Below are 12,403 nucleotides of genomic sequence, written 5' to 3' on the forward strand. Positions count from 1 at the left end.
ACAAGTGTTAGAAGTGGTTGCAATGGAGGTTGTTACAATATGCTAAAAAAGAGTATTCTGATTGAATTTATAATTTTTATAACATAATCAGTAATTTGAAGTGAATTTAAAGAGACGCAGGAGTGAGGGATTGGAATGCTCACAATCTGTCATGTGTGCAACACATGTGATCAGTCTTAGGGAACTAGCTCTATGTTTTAGCAAAAGCACACTAGAAATTTTGATAACTTGGAAGAAGATTTTACGTAAAAATCTAGCCTCTAGTTTTTCTGCCAAATACATGTAGGGACGATGTTTCATGTTAATCAACCACAAGGGATTGTGGGTGTGACTGTGGGAGAGGGGGAAGGCCCGAGAGCTAGTGCTCCCAGTAACCTGGACCTCGGGCAGCTGCCTGTTTTCAGCGCTTCCCTTCGCAGAACCTCTTTAGCCTCTCTGATTGATTTCTGACTCTGCCGCCTGCCAGGTGTCCATTCTGCCTTCCGTGAGGGAGAAGAGCATTCAAATAGCGCTTAACATGAAGGTTTCCCATGTAGAAAGGGTTATATCTATCAGGGGTATTTGTGCACTGACAAACGAATAACTGAACAAACAAACACACGAATGAAAGAGAGAGGAAAAACTTATCCCAAAGAAATGGGTATCTGGTGGTAAAATTTAGAGGTAGTTTGGAGGAGAACCCTTTTGGGTAAAATAACATTACGTGACCTCCAAGTTAAAGGTAGACTTTTTCTGTAGTTCTCTGTTCATTTATTATTTTCTTGCTCTCTTCTCTTGTGTGTTGATGACTTTCTGTTCAGTTGTGTTTGGAACAAGAAAAACAATCAGAAAACAATTAATAAAATCGCAATAACGATATACCTATCAATAATTACTTTAAATGTAAATGAATTAAATGCTCCAATCCAAAGATAAATAGTGCCCTGGCTGGTGTAGCTCAGTGGATTGAGTGTGGGCTTGCAAACCAAAAGATCGAGGTTTGATTCCCAGTCAGGGCACATGCCTGGGTTGTAGGCCAGTTCCCAGCAGGGGATGCATGAGAGGCAACCATACATTGATATTTCTCTCCCTCTCTCCTTCCCTTCCCCCTAAAGACAAATAAGTAAAATATTTTTAAAAAGACAAATAGTTAAAGAAGATTTGGTACATATGGACAAAGAAATATTACTTGGCCACAAAAATGAAATCCTACCAGTTGTTATAACCTGGATGGACCTAGAGAATACTATGCTAAGTGAAACAGTCAGTCAGAGAAAACAATTACCATATGATTTCACTTACCTGTGGAATCTAAAAAACAAAATAAGCCAGCAAAACAGAAACAAACTCAGATACAAAGAACAAACTGATGATTGCCAGATGGAAGGCAGGTAGAAAAGGTGAAGAGATTAAGAATTACAAATTGGCAGTTATAAAACAGTTATGGGGATGTAAAGTACATCTTAGGGAATATAGTCAATAATATTACAATAACTACATGTGGTGTCAGGTAGATGCAAGACATATCAGGGCGATCCCTTTGTAAGTTATTTAAATGTCTAATCACTATGCTGCCCACTTGAAACTAATATAATATTGCATGCCAACTGTAATTGAAAAATAAAAAAAACATTGAATACAATATATAGTGTTGAACGAAAGAAACCAGTCACAAAAGTACATGCTATAGACTCCATGTAGATTAACAGCAAGGAGTATGATGAACAAGCTTGTTTACGTGTTTATTTGTAGTGACATAGTGACAGAAGTCAGAGCAGTGGTTACCTGCAAGGGACAGACCAGCTTGGGAAGAACCGAGGGGTCCTTCCATATGTTCAGACTATTCTACCTGTGGTATTCTACACTAGGATGCAAAGAACACATGTAAAGCTTTGTCAAATCAGACACAAAGACATTTTAAATAAAAAATTTTTAAAAAAACAAGTGTTTAGAATGAGTATCTGATTAGAGATGAATTGCTGATTTTTCTTTTTCTATTCCTATTTTTCAATTTTTATACAAAGAATAATTGTCTATTCAAATAGTCATGGGGATATAAAGTACAGCAGAGGGAATATAGTCAGTAATATTATAATAACTCCTGATGGTGTTAATGAGTACTAGACTCATCAGGGTGATCCTCTTGTAAATGATAGAAATGACTAATCACTATGTTGTATACCTCAAACTAAAATAATATTGTATGTCAATTGTAGGTGAAAAATAAAAATTCAATTGATTCTTTTTATAGCAAACAGAACACCAGTCTTCTCAATTGTTGGAAAAATCCAGCAAATCTAGTACATCTAAACGTTTCATCCGGCTATTTTCAGCAGTACTTGAGAGCAAACCTATTTATCCAGGTGTGTACATAACCTTAATTTCTGCTGAATTGCCATTTCTCTTGATCAGTGATCAGCTATTTTCCACTGCTTGGAAAAGAATTGCATTTATAGCATTAATCCTAAATTCATAAAAATGTACCCACATAAAAAATCTAAAGCTATGACATACTAGATGACCGACTAAATATTCTATGCTTCTGTTTCATTTGCTTTTTAGAATTAACTCTTCTGAATTCAACTTGAGATAATCTACTTTTAATTAGCCTAAGCTAATTTTATTAATAATAGATCTTTGTTCTTTGGCATAAGTTCAGTTTGCCACTGTGAGTCACTTTAGAAAAACTGTGAATAAAGGGGCTTTATATCTTCTAGCCAATAATGATCTAACCTAGCCCTAGGGAACTCCTCTGGCAAAATGAATTTTGAGTTAAAATGTTATGACGATGGAAAAATCATCAGATCTCTGAAGGAATTAGTTTTTATTTTTGATTACTTAAAACTAGGAGGTACTCTTTACCCTTTTGGGGCCTAGTTGTCCAACTGTGTCATAGTTTCTGTAGGCTGTATGATATCCTTCTGATAAATTTCATTTTTCTGTAGAGTAGCAAGTTAGTTTCTATTGTTTGCAATCCAATAAATCTAATTGACACAATACATTTATTTCTCAGTGATCAACTCATGGATTGATTCATAGGTGATATTTACGAAAAATTCACAAACTTTTGTTTCATGATCTGGAAGCTTTGTTGAGTAGGGGACTTGGCCAAAGACAAGTAGCACACTTGTGCAAGAGAATGAGATTCAGTTCCAAGTTCAGGGTGGGGGTTGGGGAGAGGGGCATAAAATTATACTGAAGCCTGGATCAATCACTTTAATTCCCATGGTCTGTTGCATTTTAAATATAGATTTTTTGATAAAATTATTGTCTTTATCTTCCTTACAATTTAATATTAGTGTGGTTACAAGTTGGTTTTATTATATAAAAATAATGTGTGCAATGGAGATCAAGCAATTTTAGGAAACAAAATATTAAGACGAATTGGGATATTTGTCATCTATGTAGGGCTCTAATGTTTTACAGGTTTTTTTGCAAAAAATATCGTCCCTAGAAGAAGAAAATCTAGTGTATCCAAATAGTGGAAGGAACATATTCTGATTCTATATTGTTTATGTTTCTGTATAAATATTTATTTGCAACTTGAAAAATGCACAATGAAACCCTTCTTTTCTGTTGCACATAGAAAAAAGTATAAATTGTGAAAAATTGCCTCTCTTAATACTTCAATATAACAAAGCATGTCACAAGCATTTAATAACGGGATTATTGTTGACTTGCTTCATTCCTGGGAACCAACAGGAAAATCTCAAGGGACAGATCATTAAATCTTCCTTCTCAGTGTTAACTTGGACAACAGCTCCGGAGACATCTCTGAGGGTGCAAGGCACTTATTAGAAGCATGTTTAGGAATCTCTGACTGTTTTTCAAAAACCACTTCTGCAGAAAACAAGATAGTTACCAAGCATTTCTGGAAACCATTTATAACTGAGGAGATTCAATTCATTAGAAATATGATAAATTATAAATGGTAACAACTGAAAACAGGTAAGTTGTGGGGAAAACATAAATTAAATATGAGAAGTGTAATGTAACCATGAGAGATCACTTGGTATGTATTATTTTATTATATTTTATATTATATGTTTTTAGATAAGGCAATTTACCACAGTATTATGTATACCTCACGAACTTTATATGGGAAATAAGCAAAGACAAATTTTGGAAACAAAAATGTACAAAATCTGTTTTTTTCTTACTGCTATTTTTTTCTGTTTAAACTATATAAACATTCTGATATTCATGACATGATCAGCTACAATTAATTTGCATTTTGTTTTTCTTCCCGAAAGGGATTATTACTAAAACCATGATTTTTTCCCAACACTTTATTTTTCTTTGGCCCAGCACCTGGGTTTTTTTTTTTCTCCCATGGATTCCAATAAATAAATGTATTGTATTTAATATGAGTACTGATTGAGACTTAGTATTTTTTTAGTCAGTTTCATTTGCTTCTTCTATGGGTTCTCTTTCTTAGTAGGTTCTTTCTTGATTGGTAATTTATTAGGTTGACTGTCTCAAAAATGAGGTTTAGTGATTAGCCCAAGACCACCCACAAAGAGGTTTAAAGATAAGATCTTGGGACTCAGTCTGACACTCATTTATTTACTCATTTATTAAATCACTCACTTACTTAGATTTTCCAACAAGCTTTTGTTGAGAACCGACATATGTTAGATACTCTTGCAAGCACTGGTCATTACTGTTTTCTGCCCAGAATAGTTTTCATGTGTCCAAGGGGTAAGACAGGCAAGCTTCTTAGGGCAGTTACTACCTAGGCCTCAGGGGCTAAACTGGGGTGACACCTTCAGGCATCCATTTTATGACTAATCACTTTTAACTGCAGTAGTCCTGTCTTAAATACAGGGGATTTGGCCCGAGACCCCCAGAGGGTGCCTGAAAATGGGGACAGTACCAAATTCTGTGCATACTATGCTTTTTCCTATATACACATGCCTATCATAAAGTTTAATTTCTAAATTAGGCACACTAATGACCTAGCAACTGTAAGTAATAATAAAGTATAATAATTCTAACAATACTGTTAGAAAAAGGGTTACTTGAACACAAGCAGTATGATACTGACGGAACTGTAATTGTAACCCGCCCCACCATTTTTTTTGACACTGTCTCTGTAAGCGCTGACTCTGATTAATATGTAGCTTGTAGAAAAACAGCAGGTTTGTATAAGAATCCTAGGAACTAACTAACTTCAAAACATACGAATTCCGACCTTCAGGCATCCCAGGTCCGAGGGATTTGCCGACCTTCGACCATTGGACCCAGCGCGATGTGAAGCCAGGACCACTAAACCAGGACGACGCACATGGGATCAGCACATGAGGGTCAACTGCAGGATTATGCAGGTGGGACCATCACTTGCCTTATCGGAATGGACTGTGCTTGTCTGTACATAGAAAACTTTTCAACTCTCCCCTTGATCTCTGTTCTGCTTCCCTCTGTTCCTTATAAAAATCTCTGCCTGTCACAGAGTGGGGAAGACAGACTTAGATACAAGTGTCCCCCATCTTCCCAGGGTGATGGGTTTTGAGACATGACACGTGGCGTGCTTCTGAATAAACTACTTTCCTAAACCAGCACTTGTCTCTCTAATACCGGCTTTCAAAGCCTCAGACAGCCAAACCTGCATTCGGTTGTAGATTAATATAGTTGCCTGGTTTATAAATATAACCCTGAGAAAGCAAAACCACAGATAAGAAAGGATTACTGTCATTTCCAGGAAAGTTCTCTTTTATTTCTTCCTGTTTGTTTGGGAAAAATACTGCCTTAGAATTGATACTTAATCTGGATCCTCTAACATGTAAGATCAACTTTGCAACAACCAGTGTTAGATGTCCACATGCAGCTCCTGGAATCTGGAGGCATGGACACTTGTCCCGTCCTCTTTCCCCCAACCCTCCTCTCACCAGCTGTGCACAACTCGTCCAGGAAGGGAGTCCTCCATCTGGAGCCAAAATCATGTGAAGCTGTAAAATCTGTAATTCTTTTCATTTTCTCCCCTGCACTTCCCTGCTTCTACAGGTCAGATATTAACCCAGTTTCCCTTTCATTTCCCTTTTTTATTTTATTTTTTATTTTTTAAAGGAGAGTGGGGGGTCAAGGTCTCAGCCTCTTTTTTCTTTTTTTTTAAGATTTTATTTATGTATGTATCTTTAAAGGGGAAGGAGAGAGGGTGAGAAACATCAGTGTATGGTTGCCTTTTGTGCATCCCCTGCTGGGAGTTGGCCTGTGGGGAACCAGCCTGCAACCCAGGAATGTGCCCCGACTGGGAATCGAACCCCGATCCTCTGGTTCGCAGGCCTGTGCTCAATCCACTGAGCTACACCAGGCAGGACTCTCATTTCCCTTTTTAAATAATCCCTCTTTCTATTCAACTCTGTCAATAATTATATCATTCATGAATGGCATTGGACAATTCCCTTAACCTCAATGAATCTGGTTTTGTTATCTGGATACGTAAAAATAACTTTACTTATAGAACTGTGGTGATGATTAGACAATTCATTTAAAAATGTTGAGCTCAATTTTCTTTGCCTAGTAATTGTGATTGGTGAGTGCCTTATGCATATTAGTCTTAGTGGAATTTGTGAATAAAGCCTACAGAAAAATTTTAAGCTAACTTGTTGACATTGTTATAATATAATCAACAGTTCAATTTTTGGTATTTGTGTTTCATACTCTGTTAAGCAGTTCATTTTTAAGTATATTTTATTGATTATGCTATTACAGTCGTCCCATTTTTTTTCTCCCCTTTATCTCCCTCTCTCTAGAATCTCCATTCCCTTAGCAATTTCTCCCCTTAGTTCATGTCCATTCTTTGGCTTCTCCATTTCCTGTACTATTCTTAACCTCCTGCTGTCTATTTTGTACCTACAATTTATGCTTCTTATTTCCTGTACCTTTTCCCTCCTTCTCCCCCTTCTCCCTCCCAGCTGGTAGCCCTCCATGTAATCTCTATTTCCATGATTCTGTTGGTATTTGGGTTCGCTTAGTTTGTTTTTGTTTATTTGGGGTTTTTTTAGGTTCTGTCAATGTATGGTTGCCTTGATAGTTGTGAGTTTGTTGATAGTTGTGAGTTTGTTGTCATTTTACTATTCATAGTTTTGATCTTCTTTTTCTTAGATAAGTCTGTTTAACATTTCATATAATAAGGGCTTGGTGATGATGAACTCCTTTAAATTTACCTTGTCTGGAAAGGTAAATTTATCTGCCCTTCCATTCTAAATTAGAACTTTGCTGAATAGAGTAATCTTGGATATAGGTCTTTGGCTTCATGACTTTGAACACTTCTTGCCAGCCTTTTCTTGCCTTACAGGGTTTCTTGAGGAAATTAACTGATAGTCTTATAGGAACTCCTTTATAGGTAACTCTTTTCTTTTCTTTGCTGCTTTTAAGACTCTCTCTTTATGTTTAACCTTTGACATTTTTATTATGATGTGTCTTAGCATGGTCCTCTTTGTGTCCAACTTGTTTGGGATTCTCTGAGCTTCTTGGACTAGTGTGTTTATTTACTTGGTCATATTGGGGAAGGTTTCTTTCATTATTTTTTTCAAATAAGTTTTCAACTTCTTCCTCTTCCTCTTCTCTTGCTGGCGCCCCTATGACTTAGACATTGGCACATTTAAAGTTGCCCAAAAGATTCCTAATCCTCTTACAATTTTTTAAAATTCTTTTTTCTTCATTCTGTTTTGGTTGTATGTTTATTTCTTCCTTTTGTTCCAAATCATTGATTTGAGTCATGGTTTCCTTCCCTTCACTGTTGGTATATTTTTCTTTATTTTATTTTGAATAACCTTGACTTCTTCCTCTATTTTGGGACCGTACTCAATAATTTCTGTGAGCATCCCGATTACTAGAGTTGTGAACCCTGTGTCAGATACGTTGGCTAATACCTCATTGCTTAGTTCTTTTTCTGTAGTTTTGATCTGATCTCTCATTTAAGCCATATTATTTGTCTTGGTGCACCTGTTACATTGTAAGCTGTTGAGCCTTAGATATTCACAAGGGGTGGGCAACCCAGTTTTTTGCATTGTGGCACTGTTTGTGGGAGAAGGGAGAAGGATCAGAGATGGAAAATTGCCACTTACTCAGCTCTCACTCTACATTCAGTCAATCCCTTTATTTACCACAAATGAATGGTGCCCTTCCAGGTGCTGCCCTGGCACTGATTCCCAGGTAAGTGGACTTGTGTACATTCTAGGATCCTGTGAGCCCCTCAAACAGACTTTCCTGAGAGACTGGCAGTTTCTTCCACCACTGCAAATCCCACAGGATTTTACAGCCAGAAGTTATGAGGCTTTATTTACTAAGACCCCTGGGTTGCACAGTCTGTCCTGGTCTGGGATCGCTCACTCCCCAGTTACTCCTGCCAGTTTTTATGGCGGATGTGGGACAACCCATTCCACCAGCCACTGCCTTGTTGCACATCCTCTTTGCCCTGGCTGCCCATCTTCACTTCTCCTACCAGTCTGGATGAATGTTTCTTCTTTAACTCCTTGGTTGTTGGACTTCCATGCAGTTTGATTTTCTGGAAGTTCTGGTTGTTCTTTGTTTTTAAATTGATTATTATCCTTTTTTTTGGTTGTGCGAGGAGGTAAAGTGTATCTACCCATCCCTCCATCTTGGCTAGAAGTCAAGAGTTCAATTTGTGGAGACAACTTACTCTCTTTTTTATATTATTGTTTTATACATTACTTCTTGGGTGTTTATGCAATGCTTGTTATTGTTGTTGTGATTTTTAATTGACCACTTTCTTTTACCTTGAGAACACTCAGTAACCAAGCAGAAAACTGGATGTTCTTTCTAACATAAATCATTAAATTAGAAAGAGTAGGGCTCAGTATTCTCTAGTTATAATTGCTGAATGGAAGATCTTATGCTTTGCTCTAAATTCTTTTTATATGCTGATAATTACTAAATTTTTATAATTGGGCTGATCTATTCCTTAAACTCCAAACTCACATAACTAATTGCCTTTGTGAAGTCTTCATTTATCCAAAGAGCATCCCAAATCTTTATGTCTAAATCTGAATTATTAATACTTTCTAGAAATCTTTTCCCTCTCAGGTTTTTACATTTTTTTCTTAATTATCCTGACAAAACACCTTGGACCAGTTTTTAGGTTTTTAGATCTTGTTTTTTGCTTGTACCTCAATGTAACGAATAAGTGAATTATGTCAAACTCAATCTTCAAAATTTATACAAATCAACCCCTTCAATGCCATACACCTAGCCCAAACTACCATGAATCTTTCCTCAAATTCCATAATACCACTAGCTTGTGTTCCTGTGTCCACTCTTGCTTCTCTTCAGTCTATTCTTCACATAGCAGCCAGAGGTGTAACCAAACACAGGTCCGGCTGCCTGCTGCTACAGAAGCCAATACTCAAGAGGCGGTTGCTGATGTAAAGAATATTAATTTATTTGCAGATGCCCGCCATCTGGAAGATGGGAGACTCATGTCTCAAAGTCCATGTCTACCTCTCCGTGGAGGCAGAGGTTTTTACCAGGAGGGAAAGGGGTAGGAACAAAGAGATCAAGGAAGGGATTGAAAAGTTCTCTACATGCAGATGAGCACAGTCCATTCTCATAAGGCAAGAGGTGATCCCACATGCATGATCCTGCTTTAGTCATCCTGGCTTCATGGTTGAAGGCCAACAAATCTCCCTGGGATGCCTGAAGGCTGGGGTCTGTATCTTTTGAAGTTTGTTCCTAGGTTTCTTATATAAACATGCTGTTCATCTGCATACTACATATTAGTCAGAGTCAGCAATTACAGAAACAATATCAAAAAATGGTGGAGTGGGTTACAATTTCCTACCTTTGCAATTTTCTATTGTTACAGAGGGATGTATTTAAAATATAAATTATATCATGTCCCTCTCATGCATAAAACTGTACAAAAGTTTATTCTTATATTTAAAGTAAAATTCAAAGTTTTATGATGGTCTAAAATGTTTTAACTACTGAACAGATAATATAAATTAATGAGAAAAACTCATGGTCACATCATAAGGAATTCTTATGTTATGAGACTCTCGATCCTGCTCTTCCTTCCTTTCTTTCTTTCTTTCTTTCTTTCTTTCTTTCTTTCTTTCTTTCTTTCTTTCTTTCTTTCTTTCTTTCTTTCTTTCTTTCTTCTGTCTCTCTCTTTCTTTCAAGCAGATAGGCAACTCTGTAGGTATACACTGTAAGTTCTTACCTTCCTCCCATGGGCTGTGTGTCTAATACCAGTTTAGTTTTCAGAATCCTTGCAGTGCTATTCTGATCTTTCCTGATTGTACACAATCCAAAGACCTGTCTGAAACCTGTGCAGTAGTCTACTCTGTAGTTTAGTTCTTAAATCTTTTCAGCCTGGATCCAAATTGGTTTTATTCATGTATAGCTCAGCATTGGACGAATCTCAGAACTTGATGTGTAGATTCAAAGAGTTCCTCCTCTAGCTGCTTCCTCTCAGTGATCTTACCTCTACTCTCTGTTTTCTAGAGTTTTCCCTTCTTGGTGTTCTGACTAGAAAGCTGGAGCAGTAGTTTCTCATACTATTGCATGCTTCCCAGTACTTAGCTTGCTTTATGACAAACCTGCAAGACACAAGAGTGTGAGGGCCTCCAGGGTCGCCCCTTATTACCCCTGCTGCTGTGGAAGTTTCATCTGGAAAAGGTCCAAGAAAGTAGAAAGAACTGTTATCCTTCAGGTGCTGCTGGCATAGGGTGGGGTGTTGACTGTTGCTTCTTTGTTGTTGGTATTTGCCTGGCCTAAAACAGATAAAGTCAAGTGTGTTCTGCTGCCCTAGTGGAGAAGGGAGGGGCACTGCTCTGTTGCTGTCAGTCACCTGACGTAAGGCAAGGGGAAGTCAGAAGGGGTGGCCACTGCTGTGACTTCGAACACATGCCAGTGAAAACATGGAGGGAGGTGTGACCATCCTAGCTAAAGTCTGTCTGCAGTCATCCTCTCTCTGCTTATTCTTTGCTTTATAGACTGTATTACTACCTGAAAAAATACAGGTCATACAGGAGCTACTAGATACTAGATGATACCAAGTGTACACAAGGCCTGATTATCAAGCCTGGAGATGGTACATGGCTGGCTGTAGTTCTCATCTCCACAGTTTAAAGAGGGAATGATAATAATAATAATGATCTTATACTTAATAGCATCTTCTAAGACTAGGTTCTTATCTACTAATGCCCAAATTATCTGCATATCTCATTCTCTCTTCTTCTATATAACAATACCAGTTTTCTTTAACTAAGTCACATACATTAGCATGTTATGCAGATGGGCAAGCATTTAAGACTTCTATGGTATTTAAACAAGGTAAAATCTTCTCTGACCAGTTACTAGTACTAAAAAGATCTTTGTAATAGATGCTATTAATAACAGGATCTTTGTATAAATAATTATTTGAAAAGTATTCCTATTTATTAATCCAGAATAATGAAAATAAACTCTTCTTTTTTCTTCTAATGTAGAATAAGATAGCATAAAGTTGAACATAAATTTTATTTTAACAACTATAGACATCCTTTTAACATATGTATTAATCTAGATCATCCAGAGAAACACGACAGAGTGGGATACATAGGTGGGTAGGTAGGTAGGTAGGTAGGTAGGTAGATAGATAGATAGATAGGTTTGTTTTAAGGAATTTCCTCTGCAATTTTGGCAGCTGGCAAGTGTGAAATCCTTAGGGCAGACTAATGAATGGGATAGAGACTCAGGTAAGAGTCCCCATGTTGTGGTCTTGAATCCAAATTCTGCAAGGCAATAAACTAGAATCTCTGGCAGAGTTTTTATATAGAAATTTTGAAGAGAATTTTTTCTGCTCCTGGAAATGTCAGTTTTTACTCTTAAGGCCTTCAGCTGATTTCGTGAGGATCAAGCACATTATGGAAGGGAACATGATTTACTCAAAATCCAATGATTTAAATGTTAATCACAGCTGAAAAAGCAACTTCCCAGCAACATTTAGACTGTTTGGCCAAATGAACTTGGCACCATAGCCTGGACAAGTTGACATATAATATTAACCATCACAGCATGTAATATATTACATTATATTACATTACAGAGTGTTAAGAAATGAATTGCTGATTTGACATTGATGGACAACTGTGTCTGTATGGATCTACATACAGATAAGTTTATAGTTGATTACTTATTAAAAAGAACTGTAGAAAAAACATATAATTGTTGGGGAAGACTACTTTTTTCTAAACATCTGCCATTCTGGTTCGTTAAGAAAACATAACTTCTGAAAGCCAGATTAACTGTTAAATATCAGGTGAAACCCATTTAAATAACTCTTTGAAACATTTTCTACATAATCTGAATAACAGAAGCTACTACACACACACCACAAAGGAAGCAACAAACTTCTTCCTTCTGACAATTTCCTTCGTACTCCATGTTGTGGACGGCCAGAAGGGGGGAGAAGATAGCA

The sequence above is a fragment of the Sturnira hondurensis genome, unplaced genomic scaffold (genome assembly GCF_014824575.4).
Source record: "Sturnira hondurensis isolate 20B ecotype Veracruz unplaced genomic scaffold, ASM1482457v3 Scaffold0004136, whole genome shotgun sequence".
Taxonomy (NCBI): domain Eukaryota; kingdom Metazoa; phylum Chordata; class Mammalia; order Chiroptera; family Phyllostomidae; genus Sturnira; species Sturnira hondurensis.